The sequence below is a fragment of the Xenopus laevis genome, chromosome 3S (genome assembly GCF_017654675.1).
Source record: "Xenopus laevis strain J_2021 chromosome 3S, Xenopus_laevis_v10.1, whole genome shotgun sequence".
NCBI lineage: Eukaryota > Metazoa > Chordata > Amphibia > Anura > Pipidae > Xenopus > Xenopus laevis.
The window spans coordinates 103,586,162-103,597,293 of record NC_054376.1 but is presented as its reverse complement, the minus strand read 5'-3'; positions in this window follow the sequence as shown (position 1 = coordinate 103,597,293).

Genomic DNA, 11,132 nt, shown 5'->3' with positions numbered 1-11,132 from the left:
TACTGCAAATAAACTTTAATTCTGAGTGGTGGCATACACGACATGTTGTGGGTACAATAGCCTTTATCAAGTGAATGATAAAGGGTATTGTACCCGAAACATGTAGTGTATGCCTCAGAGTTTATTTGAAGTTATCATGCTGGAGTTCCTTTTCCTTCTTCTAACATTTGGATTGCATGTAGCAGTTGAAGCACAGAGCAACAGTAAAGGAATTGGACACCATTCGTTTGAAATTCGTACTGACAACCATCCCCCGCTTCCATTTAATCTTAGATTTTATTGTGCTTACCATCAGTGGTGTGGGCATCCTAACAAGCCATACGACCAGACTGAATGACCGACTGTTATAGATAGATAGATAGATAGATAGATAGATAGATAGATAGATAGATAGATAGATAGATAGATAGATAGAGGGTCATCCTTCTGATGACTTGGATCTGGGCCTTCAATTCCACATAGAGAATGAACTGACTGGCCCAAGTGCTTATCAGTTAAAAAAGAATTTGATTCCTGGGTCTAAAAAATCTGACACCTTTAAAAGCGGGTACATATAGGTCGTATGGAGGTCTTTATTAGAGATGGTGCAAATGCTTGAAGTGGGCACTTATTATTAGAAATGTCCAAGGAAGCAAAATAAAGACAAAAGAAATCCACTGAATGCCCTAGACATGAGCCCATCCTAAAACAAATGTGATATTCCCCTCAAATTGGTAAAAAAAAAATGAACACAAAAATTTTGAACAGTTAGAACTTTAGTAGGCAATCCAGCTTAAAAATATGAAAAAAGCCAGCGTTTTTTTAGAACTATTATGACTTTTTGGTATACAGGATATGATGTCACTGACATAAGATTGAGGAGGACATTCGCTTGGTCTAAGGTGGTGATGGAAAATCTGGCAATAGAGGTAACGTTCTGTAAAATTCGCACTATAGTGAATTTGCGGAGTAACGATCGATCGCCTGGCACGAAACTACATTATCGACTCTCTCGTTCGCTAGCGAATTGTTCTCCTCTACATCTGGTAGTAAATTGGTGATGTGCCTGCGGATGGGATTTCTGGCTAATTTTCGCTAGCAATGGCCACTTCGCCCTTTAGTAAATCTGCCCCCATAACTTCACCTATAACTCTTTGGTGGGCATATTGTATCCAAGCATACTAATACCAGCATCTGCATCTTTTACCATCTTTAGTAGATATACTGAGATTACAGATGCTAGATTCAGGAAAGGAAGACAATATTATTTCTAAAGCTCTCTGGACAATGGAAAAACCCAAGTGCCATAATCTTTAATTACTAAAGAAAACAGTTGGACTGTGTTTACCATGTACGATTATGGAATGGCCTCATTCAAATGGATGTTCCTGAGCACCCACACTGGTCAAGAAGCCACAGTTAAAACAGAAAATGGAGAAATGGACAAAGACTAATTCCAGGCTGGCAATGGTAGTAAGCTTGCCATATATACATACTGTATGTATGTATATGTAAATTGGATCTTCATACCTTAAGTCTACTAGAAAATGATGTAAACACTAAATAAACCCAATAGGCTGGTTTTGCTTCCAATAAGGATTAACTATTTATTAGTTTGGATCAAGTACAAGCTACTGTTTTATTTTTACAAAGAAAAAGGTATTCCAGTTATGGAAAGATCCCTTATCTGACCCCCCCAGGTCATACATTCTGGATAACATTCTGGATAACAGATCCCATACTGCTGAAGCTACCGAGAACAGCAAACAAAGCATGGCGTTTCACTTGAAGCAAATGACCAAGCTGTCTTTATTATTAGATCTTCACATTTGGTAAAATCACCCAACAAGAGGATATTGCCCTAACTAGCCCTCAGGTAGCAGACCATTTCAATCCATCAAAATTAGACCAAATCAAAGGCCATTGGAATTTTTAAAACTACTGGATACATACAGTATCTTCCCATGGTCAGGTTTAGACAAGGCTCCATATTATCACCATATGTATTCAACCTGTATGCAAAAATATAATCACAGAGGAAAAAGATTAAAGATTCAATATTTTTAGAAAAATATCAATAACCTTTGATGAGCGGATGACAAACATCCCTTAAAGGAGAACTCAACCCCCGAATTATAAAAAGCCCCTATCTAATAAGCAAGATAGTCCCCCTCCCTGCTTCCCCTCGCATAGTTCAAAAAGCCTGAACATTTCCCTAAATTTTTTCCCACCTAACAGTGCAGAGTAAGCGCAGTGGAGCATGTGGGCACCATCTTCCGGATATCTGGATTTCTCTAGGTCCTTTCAGTTTTCTTCAGGTCCTCTTCGGCAATTCGGGTCCTCTTCGGCAATTTCTGGCACTTTTGGTGCATGTGCAGTCAGGACGCTCCAGAAGACTGCTACAACTGCGCATGTGCCAGTACCGCGCTCTATTACAGATGAAGATTCCTGATGCGGAACATTGTTGCTGCACTGTTAGGTGGGAACAATTTTAGGGACATTTTCAGACCTATTGAATTATGCGAGGGAAAACAGGGAGGGGGAATATCTTGCTTACTAGGTATGGAGTTTTCTTAATTCTTGGGTTGAGTTCTTCTTTAAGGAAAGTTATAGAACAGGGTGAAAAGAATGAAAACCCAACTAAATATGAATAAAACAGATACTACTGGCAAAAGGAGAGACAGCGAACTTTAGAGGTGATGGAGAAGTAAAAAAAGTGGTAGAATCCTCTGCCTCCGTAAGTCAGTTATTAGCTATCAAGAAATCTGACGCAGACTGGTAGAACCAGGATGAAAACCTTAAAATAGCTGTAATTTTTTGTGTTATTTAACAATGATGAAGCAGGACAGGAAAAGTAGAAGCCTTTCAACTTTTCTTGCTTCAGGCAGAGGGTCCATTATTTGGAAACCGGTTATCGAGAAAACTCTGAATTAAGGAAAGGCCATCTCCCATAGACTCCATTTTACTGAATTAATTGAAATGTTCAAATATGATTTCCTTTTCCTCTGTAAAACAGGTATGAGACCTATTATAAAGAATGCTCTAGACCTGGGGGTTTCCGGATAACAGATCTTTCTGTAAATTGGATCTTCATACCTTAAGTCTACTAGAAAATTATGTAAACACTAAAAATCCCAATAGGCTGGTTTTGCTTCCAATAAGGATTAACTATTTATTAGTTTGGATCAAGTACAAGCTACTGTTTTATTTTTACAAAGAAAAAGGTATTCCAGTTATAGAAAGATCCCTTATCTGACCCCCCCCCCAGGTCATACATTCTGGATAACATTCTGGATAACAGATCCCATACTACTGATGCTACTGAGAACAGCAAACAAAGCATGGTGTTTCACTTGAGGCAAATGACCAAGCTGTCTTTATTATTAGAAGACCTTATTCAATGGAAGAGACCATTTTACTTGAAAGGGCAATGGCCAGAACCAAGATGGATGGGTTCAATCACAACAATCATGTTCAAGCTATTGAGAAACCTGAAGACCCAGGCATAAGATGGATAATTCTGGAGGAACAACTATGGGAGTCAAAAGCAACTTGACAGCATTTCGTAACATTCATTTTTTCCTATTGACAGTTTTGATCATTCATTATTTGATCCATTTTTTAATATTATAAAGGTTCAGTTCATTAAACATCATTATCAGTAAGAGCAAATAGCCCAGAGAAACTATCAGTCCCTCTCTTGATGCACCCACCCATCTCATGTTTCCATTATTGCATGCTAAATCATTATAGCATGCTATCTCCGATACTTTCTCAGGAATGCAGCTGCATGTGTTATCACATAAAGAAAATTGATGCAAAGTTTAGAATGGCTTTTGCTAAACTTTCTAAGGCTCAGGGCACACAGACAGATTTGGGGAGATTAGTCGCCCGGCGACAAATCTCCTCTTCTTCGGGGCAATTTACCGAACTTCCTCTCCTGCCTTCCCGCCGGCTAGAATTTAAATTGCCAGTGGGATGGCACTCGGAGCAATTCGTTTTCCGAAGTTGCCCGAAGTTTCCTCGTGAGGCAACTTCGGGCGACTTCGGTAAACGAATTGCTCTGAGTGCCATCCCGCCGGCAATTTACATTTTTGCTGGCGGGAAGGCAGGGGAGGCAGTTTGGGGAGATTAGTCGCCCCGAGGAAGAGGAGATTTGTCTCCATGCGACTAATGTCCCCAAATCTGCCTGTGTGCCCTGACCCTTAAAATGCTCAAAAACTGCTTTAGCATTTAGTATTAATAGTTAAACAATGTGGACCCTTCATAAACACAAGCCAAAGTGGACCTTAATGTTTTTAAACATTTCACCCTGTATTGAAGAGCTTTCTTGAGGGAAAACAGGCTGTGATTATAATTGGCTGTATATAATACCCTTGATGTCTTTAATCTCCCTTTCCCTTTTGCAGCCCATGATAAAGAAGGTTGGAAACTTGCTGCAGACATTAAGCACGTCTTGATTCTGATTGGTGCCGGGAAGATGGTGTGAAAGAAGTGCCAATCAGAACGCAGCATGTCAACTCGGTATCAGTAGCCTTTTTCTCTGCTCTGTGTATCTTCAGTCCTTTTAGCTGCAAAAAAAAGGATTTGGCTCTGTATTAGACAAAACGAAACAAGGAAAAGTTAAGAAAAGTTGTATCACATGTATAGTTTTTATTGCCAACCAAGATTAAACATATCACAAGTCTTTCTGTTGTTCTTGTGATACAAACGGAATGCTGCAAGTTAAGAGATGTGGGAAGATGTGTCTAGTTAAATCAGATTTGTAGTGGAACCAACGCGAAATGCCAGGTCTTCCCAAAATAAGTCTATTTCTTTTTTTAGGGTTATTAACTCTTAAATACCACAAACAGGGCGCTTTCTATTTCATTGTGGAATACGAAATCCAGTGGGCTCTGCTGGTCAGTACAATAAATACTATTCACTCTATACATGACTACAATTATGTACTGTGTGGAGTTTGCTGAAATGTGTGCAAATGAAAGTGAAAGAAAGAACATATGCCTGTCCCTTAGGCTTCACACACAGCAACTCTTCATTATTATTATTATTATAATTATTATTGCAGCAGCAGCATCTTGGCGACTTGTTCACAGTTTGACCTCCATCCTGTCCTGTATAAATGTAAAATATATATATAACTATATATGTACAGGTATGGGAACTGTTATCTGGAAATCCATTATCCAGAAAGCTCTGAATTATGGAAAGGCTATCTCCCAGAGACTCCATTTTATCCAAATAATCCAAATTTTCTTTTTCTCTGTAACAATAAAACAGTAGCTTCTACTTGATCCCAACTAAGATATAATTAATCCTTATTGGAAGCAAAACCAGCCTATTGGGTTTATTTAATGTTTACATGATTTTCTAGTAGACTTAAGGTATGAAGATCCAATTAATGGAAAGATCCATTATTCAGAAAACCCCAGGTCCTGAGCATTCTGGATACAGGTCCCATACCTATATACTGTATATACCCACGTATGAACAAAACTGAACCTTTGTTAACAAGCCTTCTGTCTGGCATCCTGGGTGAAGGGGTGGTTCACCTTTAAATTAACTTTTAGGGGCAGATTTACCTAGGGTCGAATATCGAGGGTTAATTAACCTCGATATTCAACTGCCGAATTGAAATCCTTCGACTTCGATATTCAAAGTCGAAGGATTTAGCGCTATTCCTACGATCGAACGAAGGATTTTAATCCATCTATCGAAGGATATTCCTTCGATCAGAAAATTGTTAGGAAGCCTATGGGGACCTTCCCCATAACTATAACTAACTAACATTGGCCTCGGTAGGTTTTAGGTGGCGAACTAGGGGGTTGAAGTTTTTTTTAAAGAGACAGTACTTCGACTATCGAATGGTCGAATAGTCGAACGATTTTTAGTTAGAATCGTTCGATTCGAAGTCGTAGTAGTAGTCAACGGTCGAAGTAGCCAATTTGATGGTCGAAATTCAAAGTATTTTTGATTCTATTCCTTCACTCGAGCTAAGTAAATGGGCCCCCTCGTATGTTTTAGAATGGCTAATTTTTATTAACTATTCAATTGGTCTTCATTTACTGATTTTCATTTTAGCCGGTGGATGGCAGGGGGAAAGCAGTTCGGGGAGATTGTCGCCCCAAAGAAGAGGAGATTTGTCGATGGGGCGACTAATCTCCCCAAATCTGCTTGTGTGGCAAGACCCTAACCCTGAGGCACTTTATGCCTGAATAAAGCCTGTTCTACTGTTTTGCAAAGAACCCCTGGCATCCAACTCTATTCTTTACATCTTTGGCAGTAGTGAGTTGTAGTTCAATATCAGCACATGTGTTTTCCATTTAGTGAAAGCCCATCCTGGTGAAAGAGGGTCGTATGTAGCCCATGCTCTACCACACTAGTTGGAATTTGTCTAATTGAGCCAAAAAGGGGTTACATGTATTTTATTTTTTTTATTGCTTATCTTTCTATTTAGACCTCTTCCTATTCATATTCTGGTCTTTTATTGGGAAAAAAGCATGGCTGCTAGCGTAATTTGGACCCTAGCAATCATATAGCTAAAAATTGCAACCTGGAGCACTGCTAAATAAAAAGCTAAATAACTCAAAAAAACACAAATAATGAAAAAAATTGGCTGTATATCCACAATGAAATACATATTGCAATAAGGCTGCATTATAAGACCAGAAAATGCCCAAGACCTGTCCTGTATTATGCAAAGTCTGTGGATACTGAACGCTCACCTAACACCTAATTCCAAAACAAACAGTATGTTTATATAATTCATCCTCCTTTGTTGCTATAACTTCCTCTTCAGTTGTGGGAAGGCTTATTCATAGGTCCACTAAATTTGATTCCATTCAACCACAAGAGTATGCGGCTGAGCACAAATGTTCAGCAATAATTCCCGATTTTGCTCCAATTCATCCCACAAGTTTTCAGTGGGGCCAAAGAAGTTATTCCACTCCCATCTCAGCAAACTTATTCTGTACAGACTTTGCTTTGTGCATGGGAGGATTATTGTGGTGAAACAAGATAATGCCACAAAATTGGAAATGCAGACTTGTCAAGAATATTACTTGCACTGGGACAAGGAGCCCTAAATTAAACGATGAAAATAGCCCCAAATTATACACAAAACATTACAGTCAGCATTGAACAAGTAATGTTCTTCTTTAACCTACCAAATTTCAGGCAGCCAGATTGTAAAACTCAAATCACTACTTCAGAGAAGTTTCCCACTGAGTCCACTGGGGGTGGCCTTTTTTTATATCCACCAGCAGGAGGCTAATACTGCTGCATAATGATAAAGATACAATCATTTTAACTGTGAGGCCATAGACATATATTGTCAGTCTGAGTATTTTCACAGGCTAAGGGAAACAGATCTGCTCAGTGCCCCTGCTCCATTGATTTGAATCTGATCAGCCTGTTTGTGGTCACACATAGCGGAGCTGAAGCCGAGGTCAGCCCAAAAACCCAGGCTGAAAACAGATGCTAAACTCGTTAGTAAACAGCTTGAAAAAGAAACTGCAATATTCAGAGAGCTTGTTATGATCCTTATCTTAAGGTACCATCTCTGCCTCCTTTTTTTTAGGTGGGATATGCTTGAAAAGTGTAACTCATTTATCTTGTATCAGCCTTTTTGTAATGAAAGCACAGACAGTTCTCTACAAAAGAGATTCTCACAACTGTCCTACAGCCTCAGTAATGTATCTGGGAACCCTCGGAGCAGCACACGGGGATAAGTAACTAAACGGGATTGAACAGATTAATATAACCCCATATTATCCATTAACAACTATATTCCACTTACATAAGCATGGTTACTGAGTTACAAAGTTAATACTGCTTCTTTGCACATATGGAAATTTAACGTTGCCATTTGTAACTTGACTGAAGGATTTCTCAGGTTTTACCCATACCCATAAGGATTAGAATTAGAAGCCGTGGTTCAACCACAGTGAGGGACCAAGTGTGTAGGCAGCGTCTAACGAAAAAAACCCAAGCAGAGGTCAAAGAAAATCCTACCTGGAAAGGTCAGAGGGGCACTGAAGCGGTGTCAGCCTGGCTGTAGGAGGGAGGTGGCACAAGGTAAAAGTCCTGGTCGCGGCGAGGTGGAGGGTCACAGGTCGTGCGACAGACTACCCGACCGGCTTCCTGTTAAAGTTTACGTGTGTCGCTGGAGGTGTTCTGACCGTTTATTGTGTGAGTACCCCTGCAAGCTGTTGAATTAAAACAATTTTTTTTTCAAGTTCAAATTTGGTGTACTTGGCCTTTAAATCCACCGGAGGGCCCCTTACAAGCTTTTTACACAGTTTTTTCTGCAAATGTCTTTTTACACAGAGTAATAAATATGCCCCAAAGAGTAGCACTGAAGGATACAACGAAGCTCTCAACCTCCTGAATGATGCGTGAGGAAGGGGCCTGCCAGGGAATGCCCATGTTCTACTCATTTGCCTCCCCTACCATGTTTAGCACAGGCAAGTAATGCTGCATAAAGGGCTGTATTTTATGTGGCCACGTATGCCACCATATTAGCTGTTAAGGGGGGGAGCAAATAAATGCAGACCAAATAAGCTGTACTCTCCTTTGATAGACACCCAACCAGCACCCATCGAGTTTAACCTTTTGTCTAAGAGAAACCTGCCTAACTGCTACAGGATCCAGAAGAGGACAAAATAAAAAAGAAATCTGAAGTGTCTCCAGTTTGCCTTGGGAGGGTCTTTCAACAATTCTCCAATTTGGAGTTGGGAAGACCAATTAAAAAGCATTCTCCTTAATTCAGAAACATTGCATTCTCCTCCTTCTTAAATTGGTATCCAATCCTTCCAATCCTTTCTTGTTCTTGAAAGTATCTGCCATCACAGCCTCTTTGGCGACAGGATTCCAAAGCTTCATCAGCTCTCACTTTCTACATATTAAGATGGAACATCCTATCCTGCAGTCTGAATGGATTCTATCGACTGCTGGAAGGACCTGCAGGTCAATATCAGAGAGTATCAGGGAGTTTAATGTATGGTCCCCTATATATTTATACATAGTTATCATGCACCCCCCCCCTAAAGTGCCTCTTCTCCAGTGTGAACAACCCCAACTTGGCCAGACTTTCCTCATAGCTGAGGCCTTCCATCGCCTTTATCAACGTTGTTGACCTTTTCTGGACTTTTACTAATTCGTTATTTCTAAATTCCAATTTGAGAGTTGTAGTTCAGAAATGATGGTCCCTGTGTTTAATTTTAGAGAAGGCATCTTTGTTTTTTGTCTGGAACACTGTACAATGCTTAAGTCTCTTTGGCGAAGCCTTACAGGTGATTTCCAGAGTAACTTAGTCTTTATCCCCATCTTGTGGTCACAATTAGAATAATTAGGATTAAAAAATGAAAGGGGCAGTGAGTCAATGTCCCACTTACAGATTTGTCTTAAAGGGTTCATGGCTAAGTGTCATTTCATTTAAAATGATTTTTATTCCACCTTCATTTAAAATGATTTTTATTCCACCTCTATGAGAGGCATTTGACGGCCAAATAAAGTTGCTCCATTTGTAAGTCCAGTAAAATATAATTATGCTTGGACTTTTTTTTTGTTTTTTTTAGTTAAAATGTATATTTTTCATTTTTAAACACAGCAGTGCCCATGAAACATTAACGTCCTACCAAATATCACTGGAGATTCGGTACAGGTATGGGATCTGTTATCCAGAAACCCATTATCCAGAAAGGTCCAAATTATGAAAAGGCCATCTCCCATGAACTCAATTTTAATCAAATATTCCACATCTTTTAAATTGATTTCCTTTTTCTATGTAATAATAAAACTGTGCCTTGTACATGATCCAAACTAAGATATAATTATTCCTTATTGGAAGCAAAAGCAGCCTGTTGGGTTTATTTAATGTTAACATGACGGTAAGATCCGTTATTCGAAAAACCCCAGAAGTATTCTGGATAACAGGTCCCACACCTGTATAGAACAAACTTTTACTTCTTCTTAATAATGGGGAAAAAGTTAGGATATTAAACATTACAATGTGGCTGCCAAATTTTAAACTAAATTGTCTGTAAGTCCACGGGAGCCATTAAATGGTCTGCTGATCGTATTCCTACCATATTTGATTGTGTGTTTGTGGCGTTCTCAGGACCTAAAATCTTATAATGATCCTTATTTCATATACATATGTTTCTCATCTATACCTTATTTTCTGGAACAAATCTGACTTTTTATAATCTGTCCAAGAAAATGTTTTATCCAGGCATACATGGTGTTCCTGTGGAATACTGTTAGTCTTCTAACGCTCAATTAACTATATTCCTTATGACAATGGTTGACAGTTAAATTAATTATTTTTGCAATGGCATGTATGGTGGAGCTAGTGCCCGATATACAGTGTTAAAGTATGTTTTATGTTATACACAAGTCCAGCAGCAAATATAGAAATCACTTGTATATGTTGGTAAATAGGCCTTCTCTATAAATGGGAGGTCATCTGTGGAAAAACGTGACAAGAAATGGCAGACATGTTTAGAATCCATCCTATTCCAAAATATTCCCCAACTTTGTGATAAATCGTGATGGGTGAATTTATTCGCCAGGCGAAAATTTGCGGCGAATGTGCGTGATTCGCCGCCAGTGAATAAATGCGCAAAACAGCGTTGAAAATTCGCCGGCGTCAAAAAAAATTGTCGCCGCCGTAGAAAAAAACCGACGGCATTTCGCAAATTTTTCGCTGTTTCGTGCGAAATTCACACATTTTTTGGCAAAACGGTGCAAATTCGCCCATTGCTAGTGATAAACCCATTCCTTTTCAGTTCCCTAGATTAGGACAATTTTCCTTGATTGAGGTACATAGTTGCACAAAGAAACACAGACTGCCAAGCAGGATGGCTGTTACTAATTAGCTTAAAGGATAAGTACCCCTTTAAAATACGTGAATGTAAATTTGATGAGATGTTATTCTAAGCATTTTTGCAATTCGCATTCATTATTTATTATTTTTTTTAGTCCCAAAATGTGTGCTGTTTATATGATTACATTTTGTTACAACAGCGCCCCCTGTTGGTCAGTTTCTGACCATCCTGATCACCAAGGGGCACATTTACTAAACTCAAGTGAAGGATTAAAATAAAAAATACTTCGAATTTCGAAGTATTTTTTTGGCTACTTCGACCATC